The sequence below is a fragment of the Oncorhynchus gorbuscha genome, linkage group LG07 (assembly GCF_021184085.1).
Source record: "Oncorhynchus gorbuscha isolate QuinsamMale2020 ecotype Even-year linkage group LG07, OgorEven_v1.0, whole genome shotgun sequence".
In the NCBI taxonomy this organism is placed as follows: domain Eukaryota; kingdom Metazoa; phylum Chordata; class Actinopteri; order Salmoniformes; family Salmonidae; genus Oncorhynchus; species Oncorhynchus gorbuscha.
Genome location: NC_060179.1, coordinates 43,865,244 through 43,884,083, shown reverse-complemented (window position 1 = coordinate 43,884,083; position 18,840 = coordinate 43,865,244).

Here is an 18,840-nt window from a genome sequence, read left to right as displayed (position 1 = left end):
ACCGTGATGCACAGAGGTAAAGAACGTAAAAGTAATCCACGGCTTTGGGACATTTCTACTTCCTTAAAAGTATCTATCTTTTAAATCTCTCTGTGTATGTGTCTGTCTGCAGGTGCATTCTGGCAGACGAGTAAAAGAAGGGATTTTTTTAATTTGCATTTAAAAACAATTTGTATTGCCAATGTAGAAAAGTCTGTATACATATAATAAGTAGATAAATAGACAATGATAACATATGCTAGGGGGTACAACAAATGACAGATTATACAAAGACCTTAAAATAAACACACATATTGATTGTTTTAACTGCTTTCTTATTAGAAGAATGTACTGCTTGAATTCCTTATAGAAAACACGTAAGAGTGGTTTACATTTATGAAGTGGTTCACATTTACATTTATGAATATGAAATTCTGCCATTAGCACAATTAGATTTATGAGGTAAAATGTTTTTTTCTTTATATTTATTATGGTTAAGGAAACCTTGCAGCACATCCTTCCATAAAAAAACAAAAGTCATCAAGAATATCAACAATTATAAAATTGTGAATATCTTTCCATAATTGTTTACATGTAGACAATGCCAAAATAGTTGTGAAACTGTTTCTGGATGCTCAACATAAAAAGTGCAATCAATGTTAATGTCTTTTTTGAGTTTCTTCAGATAATGATTCACAGGGTAATACTTATGGATCATTCTGAATGATACCTCTTTGACCTTGTTAACAAGCAAGTATTTGTGTGGTAATAACCAGACTTTTTTCCAACAGATATTGAGTAAAAGAAGGGATTGAAATTGTTTCTCAGTGAGGATAGCGTCACAACGATGGATAGATGAAACAGGATACCTTTCCAACTCATCCGGCATTAAAACATTTACATTTACATTTAAGTCATTTAGCAGACGCTCTTATCCAGAGCGACTTACAAATTGGTGCATTCACCTTATGACATCCAGTGGAACAGCCACTTTACAATAGTGCATCTACATATTTTAAGGGGGGGGGGTGAGAAGGATTACTTTATCCTATCCTAGGTATTCCTTAAAGAGGTGGGGTTTCAGGTGTCTCCGGAAGGTGGTGATTGACTCCGCTGTCCTGGCGTCGTGAGGGAGTTTGTTCCACCATTGGGGAGCCAGAGCAGCGAACAGTTTTGACTGGGCTGAGCGGGAACTGTACTTCCTCAGTGGTAGGGAGGCAAAAAAAAACAAATACATTCAACATTTAGTTTCAGATATTTTTTATTGAACACACACAAGAATGGTGTATAGGTATACAAGACAGGTATACAATTCTTATCTGAACATAAAAGAGCATACAGGAACAACAACACCCAGAGTTCTGGGTGCAAAACAAATAATACAGAACACGACATACAGAACAAGGACATGTAGAAAGAAAGAGGGTAGATGCCACCCCCCCCCCTCCGCTCATTCTCCCTCCTACCCCCCCCCCCCCCCCCCCAACTGCTCGGGTGGCGGGGCCAGCACATGCTGCCCAAAGGTAGAATATAATATTACAATTGAGTGCGTTAATAAGAACAAATTCACAGCACCGACTCGCCCAGGTAGGAGAGGCAAGGCTGCCAGATTTGATCAAATGTTGATAATTTATTGTTCAGAATATATCTAATTATTTCTAAGTGTACAGTGTTTGCCTACATTCAACAGTTCAAATGGCCAGAACTACAACGCCTCCCATGTAACCATAGCTAATTAAGCAACAATGACCCGGAGGTGTGGTATATGGCCAATATACCATGGCTACAGGCTGTTCTTAAGCACAACACAACACGGGGAGCCTGGATACAGCCCTTAGCTGTGGTATATTGGCCATATATCACAAACTCCCGAGGCGCCTTATTGCTATTATAAACTGGTTACCAACGGGGTTAGGGCAGTAAAAATAAATGTTTTGTCATACCCGTGGTATACGGTCTGATATACCATGGATGTCAGCCAATCAGTATTCAGGGCTCGAACCACCCAGTTTATAATGTCAATTAGACTAAAGTGCTTTTAAATCAGTAGAATCTTAAAGGTCATATGTACAAGCCCCTTAACCGAAATGTAATTTGTGTTTGTTAATTAATAAGCCATTGTCGTATTGTTCACGCCACACAAACCGATGCTGGCACTAAGACCACACTTAATGAGCTGTATACGGGACTTTAATGCAGGGAAACTTAAATCCGTTTTTACCTCTTTTCCACCAGCATGTTAAATGTTCAACCAGAGGGAAAAAACTCTAGACCACCTTTACTCCACACACACAGAAGCGTAGAAAGCTATCCCTCACCCTCCATTTGGCAAATCTGACCATAATCCTATCCTCCTGATTCCTGCTTACAAGCAAAAACTAAAGCAGGAAGCACCAGTGACTTGATCAATGAGAAAGTGGTCAGACGAAGCAGATGTTTAACTACAGGACTGTTTTGCTAGCACACATATGTTTCAGGATTTTTTCCGTTGGCATTGAGGAGTACACCACATCAGTCACTATAAGTGTATCAATGACGTCGTCCCTACAGTGACCGTACGTACATACTCCAACCAGAACCAATGGATTACAGGCAACATCCGCACTGAACTAAAGGGTAGAGCTGCCGCTTTCAAGGAGCGGGACTCTAACCCAGAAGCTTATAAGAAATCCCATTATGCCCTCCAACAAACCATAAAACAGGCAAAGGGTCAATACAGGACTTCGATTGAATCATACTACACCGGCTCCGACGCTCGTCGGGTGTGGCAGGGCTTGCAAACTATTACAGACTACAAAGGGAAGCACAGCCGCGAGCTGAACAGTGACACGAGCCTACCAGACGAGCTAAATGACTTCTATGTTCGCTTCGAGGCAAGTAACACTGAAACATGCATGAGAGCATCAGCTGTTCCAGACGACTGTGTGATCACGCTCTCAGTAGCCAATGTGAGTAAGACCTTTAAACAGGTCAACATTCACAAGGTCACAAGGGCCAGACAGATTACCAGGACGTGTATTCTGAACATGCGCTGACCAACTGGCAAGTGTCTTCACTGACATTTTCAAACTGTCCCTTACTGAGTCTGTAATACCAGCATGTTTCAAGCAGACCACCATAGTCCCTCTGCCCAACAACACTAAGGTAACCTGCCTAAATGACTACAGACCCGTAGCACTCATGTCTGTAGCCATGAAGTGCTTTGAAAGGCTGGTCATGGCTCACATCAACATTATTATCCCAGAAACCCTAGACCCACTCCAATTTGCATACCACCACAACAGATCCACAGATGATGCAATCTCTATTGCACTCAACACTGCCCTCTCCTACGTGGACAAAAGTAACATCTATGTGAGAATGCTATTAATTGACTACAGCTCAGCGTTCAAGACCATAGTGCCCTCACAACTCATCACTAAGCTAAGGACCCTGGGACTAAACACCTCCCTCTCCAACTGAATCCTGGACTTCCTGACTGGCCACCCCCAGGTGGCAAGGGTAGGTAAACAACACATCCGCCAGGGTACTCCCTGTTTACTCATGACTGCATGGCCAGGTATGACTCCAACACCATCATCAAGTTTGCCGATGACACAACAGTGGTAGGCCTGATCACCGACAACGATGAGACAGCCTATAGGGAGGAGGTCAGAAACCTGGCTGTGTGGTGCTAGGACAACAACCTCTCCCTCAACGTGATCAAGACAAAGGAGATGATTGTGGACTACAGGAAAAGGAGGACTGAGCACATCCCCATTCTCATCGACGGGGCTGTAATGGAGTAGGTTGAGAGATTCAAGTTCCTTGGTGTCCATATCACCAAGGAACTATCATGGTCCAAACACACCAAGACAGTCGTGAAGAGGGCACAACAAAACCTATTCCCCCTCAGGAGACGGAAAAGATTAGGCCTGGATCGATAGCTGCACCATCGAGAGCATCCTAACTGGTTGCATCACTGCCTGGTATTTTAACTGCTCGGCCTTGACCGCAAGGCACTACAGAGAGTAGTGTGTACGGCCCAGTGCATCACTGGGGCCAAGCTTCCTGCCAACCAGGACCTCTATACCAGGTGTCAGAGGAAGGCCCTAAAAATTGTCAAAGACTCCAGCCACCCTAGTCATAGACTGTTCTCTCTACTACCACACAACAAGCGGTACCGGAGCGCCAAGTCTAGGTCCAAAAGAGCTAATCAAAGAGTTACCCAGACCCCTCTTTTATGCTGCTGCAACTCTCTGTTGATTATCTATGCATAGTCACTTTAACTCTACCTACATGCACATATTACCTCAATTACCTCGACTAACTGGTGCCCCCGCACCTTGACTTTACCCCGGTACCCCCTGTATATAGCCTCGCTATTGTTATTTTACTGCTGCTGTTTAATTTTTTTACATTCATTTATTAAATATATTTTTACCTAACACTTATTTTTCTTAACCAACAATGCTTTAAGAAGTGCTTTAAGAAGTATTAAGGGCTTGCAAGTAAGCATTTCACTGTAAGGTTGTATTCGGCGCATGTGACAAATAACATTTTATTTGATATAAAGTAACTTTTTCGTCCCACTACATCGTATTGTGACCCCACCTGTTGGAGTCACAAATTTCCTCTACCCACTGTCCTATATATACAGTGCCTTCAGAAAGTATTCATACCCTGTGACTAATTCTACATTTTGTGTTACAGCCAGAATTCAAAAATGGATGAAATTGATCATTTTTGCAAATGGATTGAAAATGAAATAGCGTAATATCTCGTTTACATAAGTATTCACACCCCTGAGTCAATACATGTCGGAATCACCTTTGGCCACGATTACTGCTGTGAGTCTTTCTGGGTAAGTGTCTAAGAGCTTTGCACGCCCGGATTGTACAAAATTTGCACATTCTTTTTTTAAATTCTTCAAGCTCTGTCAAGTTGGCCACTCAGGAACATTCAATGTCGTCTTGATAGCTAACTCCAATGTATATTTGGCCTTGTCTTTTAGGTTATTGTCCTGCTGAAAGCTGAATTTGTCTCCCAGTGTCTGTTTGAAAGCAGAATGAACCAGATTTAGGATTTTGCCTATTCCGTTTCTTTTTATCCTAAAATAACTCCCTAGTCCTTGCCAATGACAAGCATACCAATAACATGATGCAACCACCACAATACTTGAACATATGAAGAGTGGTACTTGGTAATGTGTTATATAGCATTTGCCCCAAACATAACACTTTGTATTCAGGACACAGTTTTTATTTCTTTGCCACATTTGTAGCTATTTTACCTTTGTGCCTTAATAAGTTCCTTTTTTTTAGATGCTTTGGAAAACCTCCTTGGCCTTTGTGGACAAATCTGTGTTTTAAATTCGCTGCTTGACTGGGGTAACTTACAGATAGTATTATGTGTGGGTTACAGAGATGATATACTCATTCAAAAATGATGTTGAACACTATTATTGCACACAGAGTCCCATGCAACGTATTATGTGACTTGTTAAGCACATTTTTACCACTGAACGTATTTTGGCTTGTCATAACAGAGGTTGAATACTTATTGACTGAAGACATTTCAGATTTCCTTTTTTATTAATTTGTAAACATGTGTAAAAACATAATTCCACTGACATTATGGAGCATTGTGTGTAGGCCAGTGACACAAAATCTTATTTGAATCCATTTTGAATTCAGGCTGTGACACAACAAAATGAGGAAAAAGTCAAGGGTATTGTTGTACATTACGGGTTCTGTGTGTCTCTGAGTCGGAGGGCCTCAGGGACGGACTCCAGAACTATCTGCTGGCTCCACAGCTTCTCTGCCCAGGCCAGGAGGGACAGGCGCAACTGGGATTCCTCCACACTCTTCACTTTGCCATTCTGCATGGAGAACATGACTAGGTGCTGCACAGGAGAGAGGAAGAAGAGAAAGAAAGGGATGAGCTGGAGAGATTTGGGATATTTCCAAGGAAATAAATTAGAAACCACATCTACACAGGTATGTACATTAATGTCTTGGTTATAATAACACAGTATTACAATGGTTATATAACCAATTCGGATACGACATAATATAAAAACATTGAAGAAATGTAAAAAAATTCTTCAATGTGACTTTTACTTGGAGGTCTGTGTGTTCCTGGAGGTAGAAGGTTTGAGAGAAAAGGGTTACTTGATAAAAGTGAAGATCACTGTCAAAGGATGATGAGACTAAAGGCCTTCTTATTCATAAAATCAGCCACTTTGCGATTATTTTTTGAGTGGATGGTCATGTGGTCAGAACATAATTACCTTGCTTACATTTGCATACAATCACATATACTCAGTGGACCTTTAACTAGGTATACCAACCCATTCACGAAAATAGTTAGCTCCTACAGACATTAGTCACATGGCAATGGCTTACTATATAAATTAGGCAGACAGGCATCAAGGCATTCAGTTACCGTTTGGAACGTTACAATGGGCAAAATCAAATCAAATCAAATTATATTTGTCACATACACATGGTTAGCAGATGTTAATGCGAGTATAGCGAAATGCTTGTGCTTCTAGTTCCGACAATGCAGTAATTACCAACAAGTAATCTAGCTAACAATTCCAAAACTACTACCTTATAGTGTAAGGGGATAACAATATGTACATAAAGATATATGAGTGAGTGATGGTACAGAGCGGCATAGGCAAGATGCAGTAGATGAGTGCAGTATATACATATGAGATGAGTATGTAAACAAAGTGGCATAGTTAAAGTGGCTAGTGATACATGTATTACATAAAGATGCAGTAGATGATATAGAGTACAGTATATACATATACATATGAGATGAATAATGTAGGGTATGTAAACATTATATTAGGTAGCATTGTTTAAAGTGGCTAGTGATATATTTTACATCATTTCCCATCAATTCCCATTATTAAAGTGGCTGGAGTTGAGTCAGTGTGTTGGCAGCAGCCACTCAATGTTAGTGGTGGCTGTTTAACAGTCTGATGGCCTTGAGATAGAAGGTGTTTTTCAGTCTCTCTGTCCCAGCTTTGATGCACCTGTACTGACCTCGCCTTCTGGATGATAGCGGGGTGAACAGGCAGTGGCTTGGGTGGTTGTTGTCCTTGATGATCTTTATGGCCTTCCTGTGACATCGGGTGGTGGAGGTGTCCTGGAGGGCAGGTAGTTTGCCCCCGGTGATGAGTTGTGCAGACCTCACTACCCTCTGGAGAGCCTTACGGTTGTGGGCGGAGCAGTTGCAGTACCAGGCGGTGAATTAGCCCGACAGGATGCTCTCGATTGTGCATCTGTAGAAGTTTGTGAGTGCTTTTGGTGACAAGCCGAATTTCGTCAGCCTCCTGAGGTTGAAGAGGCGCTGCTGCGCCTTCTTCACGATGCTGTCTGTGTGGGTGGACCAATTCAGTTTGTCTGTGATGTGTACGCCGAGGAACTTAAAACTTACTACCCTCTCCACTACTGTCCCATCGATGTGGATAGGGGGGTGTTCCCTCTGCTGTTTCCTGAAGTCCACAATCATCTCCTTAGTTTTTTGACGTTGAGTGTGAGGTTATTTTCCTGACACCACACTCCGAGGGCCCTCACCTCCTCCCTGTAGGCCGTCTCGTCGTTGTTGGTAATCAAGCCTACCACTGTTGTGTCATCCGCAAACTTGATGATTGAGTTGGAGGCGTGCGTGGCCACGCAGTCGTGGGTAAACAGGGAGTACAGGAGAGGGCTCAGAACGCACCCTTGTGGGGCCCCAGTGTTGAGGATCAGCGGGGTGGAAATGTTGTTGCCTACCCTCACCACCTGGGGGTGGCCCGCCAGGAAGTCCAGTACCCAGTTTCACAGGGCGGGGTCGAGACCCAGGGTCTCGAGCTTGATGACGAGCTTGGAGGGCACTATGGTGTTAAATGCCGAGCTGTAGTTGATGAACAGCATTCTCACATAGGTATTCCTCTTGTCCAGATGGGTTAGGGCAGTGTGCAGTGTGGTTGAGATTGCATCGTCTGTGGACCTATTAGGGCGGTTAGCAAATTGGAGTGGGTCTAGGGTGTCAGGTAGGGTAGAGGTGATATGGTCCTTGACTAGTCTCTCAAAGCACTTCATGATGACGGATGTGAGTGCTACGGGGCGGTAGTCGTTTAGCTCAGTTACCTTAGCTTTCTTGGGAACAGGAACAATGGTGGCCCTCTTGAAGCATGTGGGAACAACAGACTGAGCGACTTACAAATTGGTGCATTCACCTTATGACATCCAGTGGAACAACCACTTTACAATAGTGCATCTAAATATTTTAAGGGGGGGAGGGGGGGGTCAGAAGGATTACTTTATCCTATCCTAGGTATTCCTTAAAGAGGTGGGGTTTCAGGTGTCTCCGGAAGGTGGTGATTGACTCCGCTGTCCTGGCGTCGTGAGGGAGTTTGTTCCACCATTGGGGGGGCCAGAGCAGCGAACAGTTTTGACTGGGCTGAGCGGGAACTGTACTTCCTCAGTGGTAGGGAGGCGAGCAGGCCAGAGGTGGATGAACGCAGTGCCCTTATTTGGGTGTAGGGCCTGATCAGAGCCTGGAGGTACTGAGGTGCCGTTCCCCTCACAGCTCCGTAGGCAAGCACCATGGTCTTGTAGCGGATGCGAGCTTCAACTGGAAGCCAGTGGAGAGAGCGGAGGAGCGGGGTGACGTGAGAGAACTTGGGAAGGTTGAACACTAGACGGGCTGCGGCGTTCTGGATGAGTTGTAGGGGTTTAATGGCACAGGCAGGGAGCCCAGCCAACAGCGAGTTGCAGTAATCCAGACGGGAGATGACAAGTGCCTGGATTAGGACCTGCGCCGCTTCCTGTGTGAGGCAGGGTCGTACTCTGCGGATGTTGTAGAGCATGAACCTACAGGAACGGGCCACCGCCTTGATGTTAGTTGAGAACGACAGGGTGTTGTCCAGGATCACGCCAAGGTTCTTAGCGCTCTGGGAGGAGGACACAATGGAGTTGTCAACCGTGATGGCGAGATCATGGAACGGGCAGTCCTTCCCCGGGAGGAAGAGCAGCTCCGTCTTGTGCGTCGGTTCCAGTATCTCAGAAATGGTCAGCATACTCACCAGACCATGAGCATGTTTGGTTTGTTCTGGATCTAATTGTATGACAGCGTGATCTAGTTCCCACCAATATCCAGCAACTGACAGCGATTTTATTTGACTCCCCAAGTTCTTTAAGCAAAACAAATGAAACTTTTTTTCCCCCGCCAATATCCAGCAACTTCGTATAGCCATTGAAGAGAAGTTGGACAACAATCCACAGGCCACAATCAGCAGGCTGATCAACTCTATGTGAAGGAGATGTGTCGCACTGCATGAAGGAAATGGTGGTCTCACCAGATGGCTTTCTCGTCCACGCTCCTACTTTTTTTTAAAGGTATCTGTGACCAAACGATGCATATCTGTATGCCCAATCATGTGATGCTCAATCATGTGAAATCCATAGATTAGGGCATAATGAATTTATTTCAATTGACAAATGTTCTTATATGAACTGTAACTCAGTGAAATCTTAGATGTGTTTATATTTTTTGTTCAGTGTAGATGGATGTACCTAAAAAAACTGGCCACAGTATATATCTCTCTATTAAGGGTGGCAATACTTTGGAACAGACTTCCAAAATTAAAATCATTTGGATCTGATTTGCTGGTGTTTTTACAGTATTTTATGTCCAACAATAAAGAATAATAAAAGTAATTAGTTTTGCTAAGAGAACTTGGGAAGCCAAATTGGTCGCACTTAAAGCCCTACCTGTATGACCCAAGAGAAACCTGAACATCCTCACTGGGTCAGGTCAATCTATCCCTTTCACTAACCTGTGATTTACCCACCCAACCAATTTGACCACAGAACTGAGAGACAGCTTGTAAGGAAGGACATCACTAAATCATTAATTTATTGCTCACAATACTCTGCCTGGGATTCTGAGAAACTAATATGTGGCAGAGCCAAGCATGCAGGCCGGTCTTAGACAGGGCGATGTGCTTTGATGAACATCAGGCGTATAGCCTTTGCAAGTATGGAAGCTGGGGATGATTAGCCAGGACACCAGGGTTAACACCCCTATTCTTACAATAAGTGCCATTGGATTTTTAATGACCAGAGCGTCAGGACACTCATTTAACATCCCATCTGAAAAATGGCACCTTACACGGGGCAATATCTCAAATTACTGCCCAGGGGCATATTTGTTTAGACCAGTGGAAAGAGTGCCTCCTACTGGCCCTCCAACAACACTTCCAGCAGCATCTGGTCTCCCATCCAGGGACAGACCAGGACCAATCCTGCTTGGCTTCAGAGGCACGCCAGTAGTGGGATGCAGGGTGGCGAACAGAACGTGAATTGCAGACTGCATATCTGGCAGCTTCACTAAATAATACCCGCAAAACACCAGTCTCAATGTCAACAGTGAAGAGGTGACTCCGGGATGCTGGCCTTCTAGGCAGAGTTGAAAAGAAAAAGCCATATCTCAGACTGGCCAATAAAAATAAAAGATTAAGATGGGCAAAAGAACACAGACACTGGACAGAGGAACTCTGCCTAGAAGGCCAGCATCTCGGAGTCGCCTCTTCACTGTTGACCTTGAGACTGGTGTTTTGCGGGTACTATTTAGTGAAGCTGCCAGATATGCAGTCTGCAATTCACGTTCTGTTCGCCACCCTGCATCCCACTACTGGCGGAAGAAACCCGAAACCGCTCTGTTTGTCACAACCACTAAATAGAGCACATCAGAGAAGGGCCTCGATTGGAGGAGGAAGGCAAGATAGGAGACATTATGTATGAGACGAAAACATGCCAACTTCATGGGGCCCCTGATGATGTGAGCCTCAAGCAATAGCCTGAGTTGCCTAATGGTAAGTCCACCACTGACTCTCAAGAACATTTCTGAAATCAATCATACCCCTCGAGTGAAATTTCACACAAGCATTATGTAGCTACCAGAATATCTTATTTACAACTCATCAATGTTGGGGTTCATCTTAGTGGGAGAGTGCATGACAATACTTAAAAATAAATAATTAATTCATTAGTTTTACAGCATAATGGTTGTTGGATTAAATCTGTGAACCATGCTATGTCTGTTCTAATCACTTGCTTACAATCCTTGACCTGAAATCCACTGGTTCCCAAACAAAAAGGTAAATAAACCAAATCAGGAGAAAAGCTAGCATTCTCTGGTTTAGCCTTCAATTCCTTACTGCTGCTCGATCATCCTATTTTTCTAACTTAATTGAGGAAAATAAGAACAATTCGAAATTCCTTTTTGATACTGTCGCAAAGCTAACTAAAAAGCAGCATTCCCCAAGAGAGGATGACTTTCACTTTAGCAGTGATAAATTCATGAACTTCTTTGAGGAAAAGATTATGATTATTAGAAAGCAAATTACGGACTCCTTTTTAAATCTGCGTATTCCTTCAAAGCTCAGTTGTCTGCACAACTCTGCCAGGACCTAGGATCAAGAGAGACGCTCAAGTTTTTTAGTACTATATCTCTTGACACAATGATGAAAATAATCATGGCTTCTAAACCTTCAAGCTGCATACTGGACCCTATTCCAACTAAACTACTGAAAGAGCTGCTTCCTGTGCTTGGCCCTCCTATGTTGAACATAATAAACAGCTCTCTATCCACCGGATGTGTACCAAACTCACTAAAAGTGGCAGTAATAAAGCCTCTCTTGAAAAAGCCAAACCTTGACCCAGAAAATATTTAAAAAACTATCGGCCTATATCGAATCTTCCATTCCTCTCAAAAAATGTTAGAAAAGGCTGTTGCGCAGCAACTCACTGCCTTCCTGAAGACAAACAATGTATACGAAATGCTTCAGTCTGGTTTTAGACCCCATCACAGCACTGAGACTGCACTTGTGAAGGTGGTAAATGACATTTTAATGGCATCGGACCGAGTCTCTGCATCTGTCCTCATGCTCCTAGACCTTATAGTGCTGCTTTTGATACCATCGATCACCACATTCTTTTGGAGAGATTGGAAACCCAAATTGGTCTACACGGACAAGTTCTGGCCTGGTTTAGATCTTATCTGTCGGAAAGATATCAGTTTGACTCTGTGAATGGTTTGTCCTCTGACAAATCAACTGTAAATTTCGGTGTTCCTCAAGGTTCCGTTTTAGGACCACTATTGTTTTCACTATATATTTTACCTCTTTGGGATGTTATTCGAAAACATAATGTTAACTTTCACTGCTATGCGGATGACACACAGCTGTACATTTCAATGAAACAAATTGCCCTTTCTAGAAGCATGTGTTTCAGACATAAGGAAGTGGATGGCTGCAAACGTTCTACCTTTAAACTCTGACAAAACAGAGATGCTTGTTCTAGGTCCCAAGAAACAAAGAGATCTTCTGTTGAATCTGACAATTAATCTTAAAGGTTGTACAGTCGTCTCAAATAAAACTGTGAAGGACCTCGGCGTTACTCTGGACCCTGATCTCTCTTTTGAAGAACATATCAAGACCATTTCAAGGACAGCTTTTTTCCATATACGTAATGATGCAAATGGTGAAGGTGAAAAATTATGCAGAAAAATGTATCTATGCTTTTGTCACTTCTAGGTTAGACTACTGCAATGCTCTACTTTCCGGCTACCCGGATAAAGCACTAAATAAACTTCAGTTAGTGCTAAATATGGCTGCTAGAATCCTGACTAGAACCAAAAAATGTGATCATATTACTCCAGTGCTAGCCTCCCTACACTGGCTTCCTGTCAAAGCAAGGGCTGATTTCAAGGTTTTACTGCTAACCTACAAAGCATTACATGGGCTTGCTCCTACCTATCTCTCTGATTTGGTCCTGCCGTACATACCTACACGTACACTATGGTCACAAGACGCAGGCCTCCTAATTGTCCCTAGAATTTCTAAGCAAATAGCTGGAGGCAGGGCTTTCTCCTATAGAGCTCAATTTTTATGGAACGGTCTGCCTACCCATGTCAGAGACGCAAACCCGGTCTCAACCTTTAAGTCTTTACTGAAGACTCATCACTTCAGTGGGTCATATGATTGAGTGTAGTCTGGCCCAGGAGTGGGAAGGTGAAAGGAAAGACTCTGGAGCAACGAACCGCCCTTGCTGTCTCTGCCTGGCCGGTTCCCCTCTTTCCACTGGGATTCTCTGCCTCTAACCCTATTACAGGGGCTGAGTCACTGGCTTACTGGGGCTCTCTCATGCCGTCCCTGGAAGGAGTGCATCACCTGAGTGGGTTGATTCACTGATGTGGTCATCCTGTCTGGGTTGGCGCCCCCCCTTGGGTTGTGCCATGGCGGAGATCTTTGTGGGCTATACTCAGCCATGTCTCAGGATGGTAAGTTGGTGGTTGAAGATATCCCTCTAGTGGTGTGGGGGCTGTGCTTTGGCAAAGTGGGAGGGGTTATATCCTTCCTGTTTGGCCCTGTCCGGGGGTGTCCTCGGATGGGGGCCACAGTGTCTCCTGACCCCTCCTGTCTCAGCCTCCAGTATTTATGCTGCAGTAGTTTATGTGTCGGGGGCTAGGGTCAGTTTGTTATATCTGGAGTCCTATTCGGTGTCAAGTGTGCGTTCTCTAATTCTCTCCTTCTCTCTTTCTTTCTCTCTCTCGGAGGACCTGAGCCCTAGGACCATGCCCCAGGACTACCTGACATGATGACTCCTTGCTGTCCCCAGTCCACCTGGCCGTGCTGCTGCTCCAGTTTCAACTGTTCTGCCTTATTATTATTCGACCATGCTGGTCATTTATGAACATTTGAACATCTTGGCCATGTTCTGTTATAATCTCCACCCGGCACAGCCAGAAGAGGACTGGCCACCCCACATAGCCTGGTTCCTCTCTAGGTTTCTTCCTAGGTTTTGGCCTTTCTAGGGAGTTTTTCCTTGCCACCGTGCTTCTACACCTGCATTGCTTGTTGTTTGGGGTTTTAGGCTGGGTTTCTGTACAGCACTTTGAGATATCAGCTGATGTACGAAGGGCTATATAAATTGATTTGATTTGATTTGATTAGGCCTGGCTCACAGTTGGCGTTCCAATTCATCCCAAAGGTGTTTGATGGAGTTGAGCTCAGGGCTCTGTGCAGGCCAGTCAAGTTCTTCCACACCGATCTCAACAAACCATTAGTGTGTGTGTGTGTGTATGTTTTTTTAAAAACGAATCTGCTCCCTCCAAAGATTTTCTATTAGGTTCAGGTCTGGAGACTGGCTAGGCCACTCCAGGACCTTAAGATGCTTCTTACGGAGCCACTCCTTAGTTGCGCTGGCTGTGTGTTCCAGGTCGTTGTCATGCTGGAAGACCCAGCCACGACCCATCTTCAATGCTCTTACAGAAGGAAGGAGGTTGTTGGCCAAGATCTCGTGATACATGGCCCCATCTATCCTCCCCTCAATACGGTGCAGTCGTCCTGTCCACTTTGCAGAAAAGCATCCCCAAAGAATGACGTTTCCACCTCCATGCTTCACGGTTGGGATGGTGTTCTTGGGGTTTTACTCATCCTTCTTCTTCCTCAAAACACAGCGAGTGGAATTTAGACCAAAAAGCTCTATTTTTTTCTCATCAGACCACATGACCTTCTCCCATTCCTCCTCTGGATCATCCAGATGGTCATTGGCAAACTTCAGACGGGCCTGGACAGGCGCTGGCTTGAGCAGGGGGACCTTGCGTGCGCTGCAGGATTTTAATCCATGATGGCGTAGTGTGTTACTAATGGTTTTCTTTGAGACTGTGGTCCCAGCTCTCTTCAGGTCATTGACCAGGTCCTGCTGTTTAGTTCTGGGCTGATCCATCACCTTCCTCATGATCATTGATGCCCCACGAGGTGAGATCTTGCATGGAGCTCCAGACCGAGGTTGATTGACCGTCATCTTGAACTTCTTCCATTTTCTAATAATTGCGGCAACAGTTGTTGCCTTCTCACCAAGCTGCTTGCCTATTGTCCTGTAGCCCATCCCAGCCTTGTGCAGGTCTACAATTTTATCCCTGATGTCCTTACACAGCTCCCTGGTCTTGGCCATTGTGGAGAGGTTGGAGTCTGTTTGATTGAGTGTGTGGACAGGTGTCTTTTATACAGGTAACGAGTTCAAACAGGTGCAGTTAATACAGGTAATGAGTGGAGAACAGGAGGGCTTCTTAAAGAAAAACGAATATGTCTGTGAGAGCCGGAATTCTTACTGGTTGGTAGGTGATCAAATACTTATGTCATGCAATAAAATGCAAATGAAATACTTAAAAATCATACAATGTGATTTTCTGGATTTTTGTTGTCGATTACGTCTCTCACAGTTGAAGTGTACCTATGATAAAAATTACAGACCTCTACATGCTTTGTAAGTAGGAAAACCTGCACAATCGGCAGTGTATCAAATACTTGTTCTCCCCACTGTAGATATCATACCACTCAATAATTAATCATTTCCTCATATCAGTCTCATTCTGAATGTCATAGACTCCGCAAATCTGCACAAACCCAGGTCTCACTGATCATTCCGTACCAGACACATTGATTTGATTATTTATTTACTAACAAGCTAAGTGATGACATAAGATACACACACAGTATAGTTTATTGATTCGAAACTTAATACGATGACAAGTCCCCAAAGAGTAATACAATATGACACTGGTTACACAAGATGGCGATTTAAAGAGAGAGAGAGAAAGAGAAACAACACTTGGATACATTTGTAAACTACGCTTAGTTTAGCACCTAATACCTTTCCCCGAACCGCCTCTTTTATGGGTAAGAAGTAATGTATGTATTTACGTGTGGAAGGGCGTCGTTGTGTATCCCTGTTGGGCCCAGGCCTTCGTGGGCTGTGTTCCGCTTGGTGAGAAAGGTTCAACGGAGGCCTTGTTCTTTGGATGGCCTTCTCCTTCGTTCACAGGTGTAAGTCTCTGATTGTCCACAAGATGTCACACTGTCCTTCTTAGTTGTCTGTTTACTTACATTCTTTCTGGATGAGTGGTCTCTTAGAGGATGGCTAATAAGCCGTGTCGATGATCTTAGAGTGGTGATGAAAGCCGTGTTGACAAACAATGATTTGAAGAGAATAACCGGCTGGTCCTGCTTAAATTCACCTTCTTCGATACAGTACTTGGAACAGCGACTCAACCGTAGCATTGACTGTTAAGAGGTTCATTTGTCTTCAAACCCGTGTTGCGTTTTGGGGTCGTGGCTAATCGTAGACCTCGGCTACAGCTTGTGGCCCTTCTAGTCTGATATGTTCATTCCTAACTCAAATGCTTTATACCCTCTGAAAGAAAGGGGGAGTGTCTGTCTTGCTGACACGCTTTCTGGGTTCCCTGAGGCTGTAGCTAGTTACAAGGCAAGGTATCAGAATTTACTATGATCTCGTTAGAGAACTAAAATCAAAAATATTTTCTTTATCCTGGATATTTTCCACACAACACAAAGCATGTAAACATGACATACACTACTGGTGAAAAGTTTTAGGACACCTACTCATTCAAGGGTTTTACATTATTTTTACTATTTTCTACATTGTATAATAATAATAGTGAATCAAAACTATGAAATAACACACATGGAATCATGTAGTAACCAAAAAAGTGTTAAACAAATCAAAATATGTCAAATTATTCAAATAGCCACCCTTTGCCTTGATGACAGCTTTGCACAATGTTGGGGAATGATCAGAATTGGTGGGTAACATAGATAAGATGTTTTATCTTCATCATATGCTTATGAGTTATTTCTCATAAGAATGTATTTTGTTGTACTATAGTGGTTGCCATTGGCAGTTATCTGTTCTATGTCAAGACTAAGTTGCATGGGCCGCATAGAGGGGAGAGGTCAAGGGGTCATCATGTGTAAACATATCTTTTGCTTTTTTGCTCCACTGTGTTTGTGTGCCAGCCACTCCCTACTTTTCTCATCGGGGAAAGGAGGATGGCATTGTCTGGAATCATTCTATGCTCCCTCTTTGTTGACCTATAGGGTCACTCTCCTCTCTGTGAGTTTGTCCAGGATTGGTTGTATTTAGAATTGGTTCTATCTAAATGACAATTTGATATATATCATAGGGTGGGGGTAATGTCTTGGTACCATTTTGTACCAAGGACGAGGTAAGAGCTTTGTTTAGGAGACCAAACTGAACGATAATTTATAGCCCACTCTGTCTGACTAGGGGATATTCTCTCTGAAGTAAGGTTTTTTCTTTGTGTTAAGTTCCTAAAACCTGTGTTTTATCATGTCGGCTAGGAGGGGGTGGATCTTTGCTATAAAGGAACCCATTTGCCATTATGTTGGGGACTCTCAACTTTTCATTAGAGATACTGAACTGTTGAAAGTCAAAATGCTATTGCAAAAGCTTAACTATTATTAAAGGTGAAGATTAAGCATAACTCTGACACGTGTGATTTGCTCTCTCATCATTTGGTAATTATGGAAATTTCCACGACAACAATTCTCTCAACGAACTATGAGGTAGTCAGCTGGAATTAACAGATGTGTTTTCTTAAAAGTTAATTTGTGGAATTTCTTTCCTCAATGTGTTTGAGCCAATCAGTTGTGTTGTAACAAGGTAGGGGGTATACAGGAGATACCCTTATTTGATAAAAGACCAAGTCCATATTATGGCAAGAACAGCTCAAATAAGCAAAAAAAACAACAGTCCATCATTACTTTAAGACATGAGGTCAGTCAATGTGGAAAATTTCAAGAACTTTGAAAAATGTTTCAAGTGCAGTTGCAAAAACCCATCAAGCACAATGATGAAACTGGTTCTCATAAGGACCGCCACAGGAATGGGAGACCCAGAATTGCCTCTGTTGCAGAGGAAAAGTTCATTAGAGTCAACTGTGTCAGGACCCGGTTACGAACCCGGGTCTCCGGAGTGAGAAACAGTCACTTAACCAACTGAGCCACGAATAGTCGGCAGAACCCAGAAGATGAGGCAGACACAGCAGTACTTGAGACGGTGTATTTAATGAAGTAAAAAGTGAAGTTCTTCAGGAAAACATGTAACTCCACAACCTCAAAAGGAATTCCACAAGAACAAAGGTAATCCTCAAGACAAAAAGGTAAATCCACAAGGTGGAAGGTAAAGCACAAAAAGCCTCAAAAGATACTCAAAAACAAACAAACAAGAACAAAAAACAGAATTCCACAAGAGAGTCCACCGGGATCAACAAGAGTTCACAGAGTACTAGGGCTGGGTGCTAACATACAAACACAGAGCAAAGAACTGAGGAAAACAAAGGGTTTAAATACAATCAGGGGAAACGAGGCACAGGTGCAAATAATAATGGGGATCAAGGGAAAACAAAAGGTCAAAAGGCACAATGGGGGCATCTAGTGACCAAAAACCGGAACAACCCTGGCCAAATCCTGACAAACTGCACCTCCAGAAATTGCAGTTCAAGTAACAGACACACCTCAATCAACTGTTCAGAGCAGACTGCGTGAATCAGGCCTTCATGGTCGAATTGCTGCAAAGAAACCACTACTAAAGGACACCAGTAAGAAGATGAAGAAGACTTGCTTCGGCCAAGAAACATGAGCAATGTCCATTAGACCGGTGGAAATTTGTCCTTTGGTCTGGAGTACAAATTTGAGACTTTTGGTTCCAACCGCCGTGTCTTTGTGAGATGCGTTGTGCGTGAACAGATGATCTCCATGTGTATTTCCCACCATAAAGCATGGAGGACGTGGTGTTATGGTGTGGGGGTGCTTTGCTGGTGACACTCTGTGATCTATTTAGAATTCAAGGCACACTTAACCAGCATGGCTACCACAACATTCTGCAGCATAACACCATCCCATCTGGTTTGGACTTAGCCCCACTATCATTTGTTTTTCAACAAGACAATGACCCAACACACCTCCAGGCTGTGTAATGGCCATTTGACCAAGAA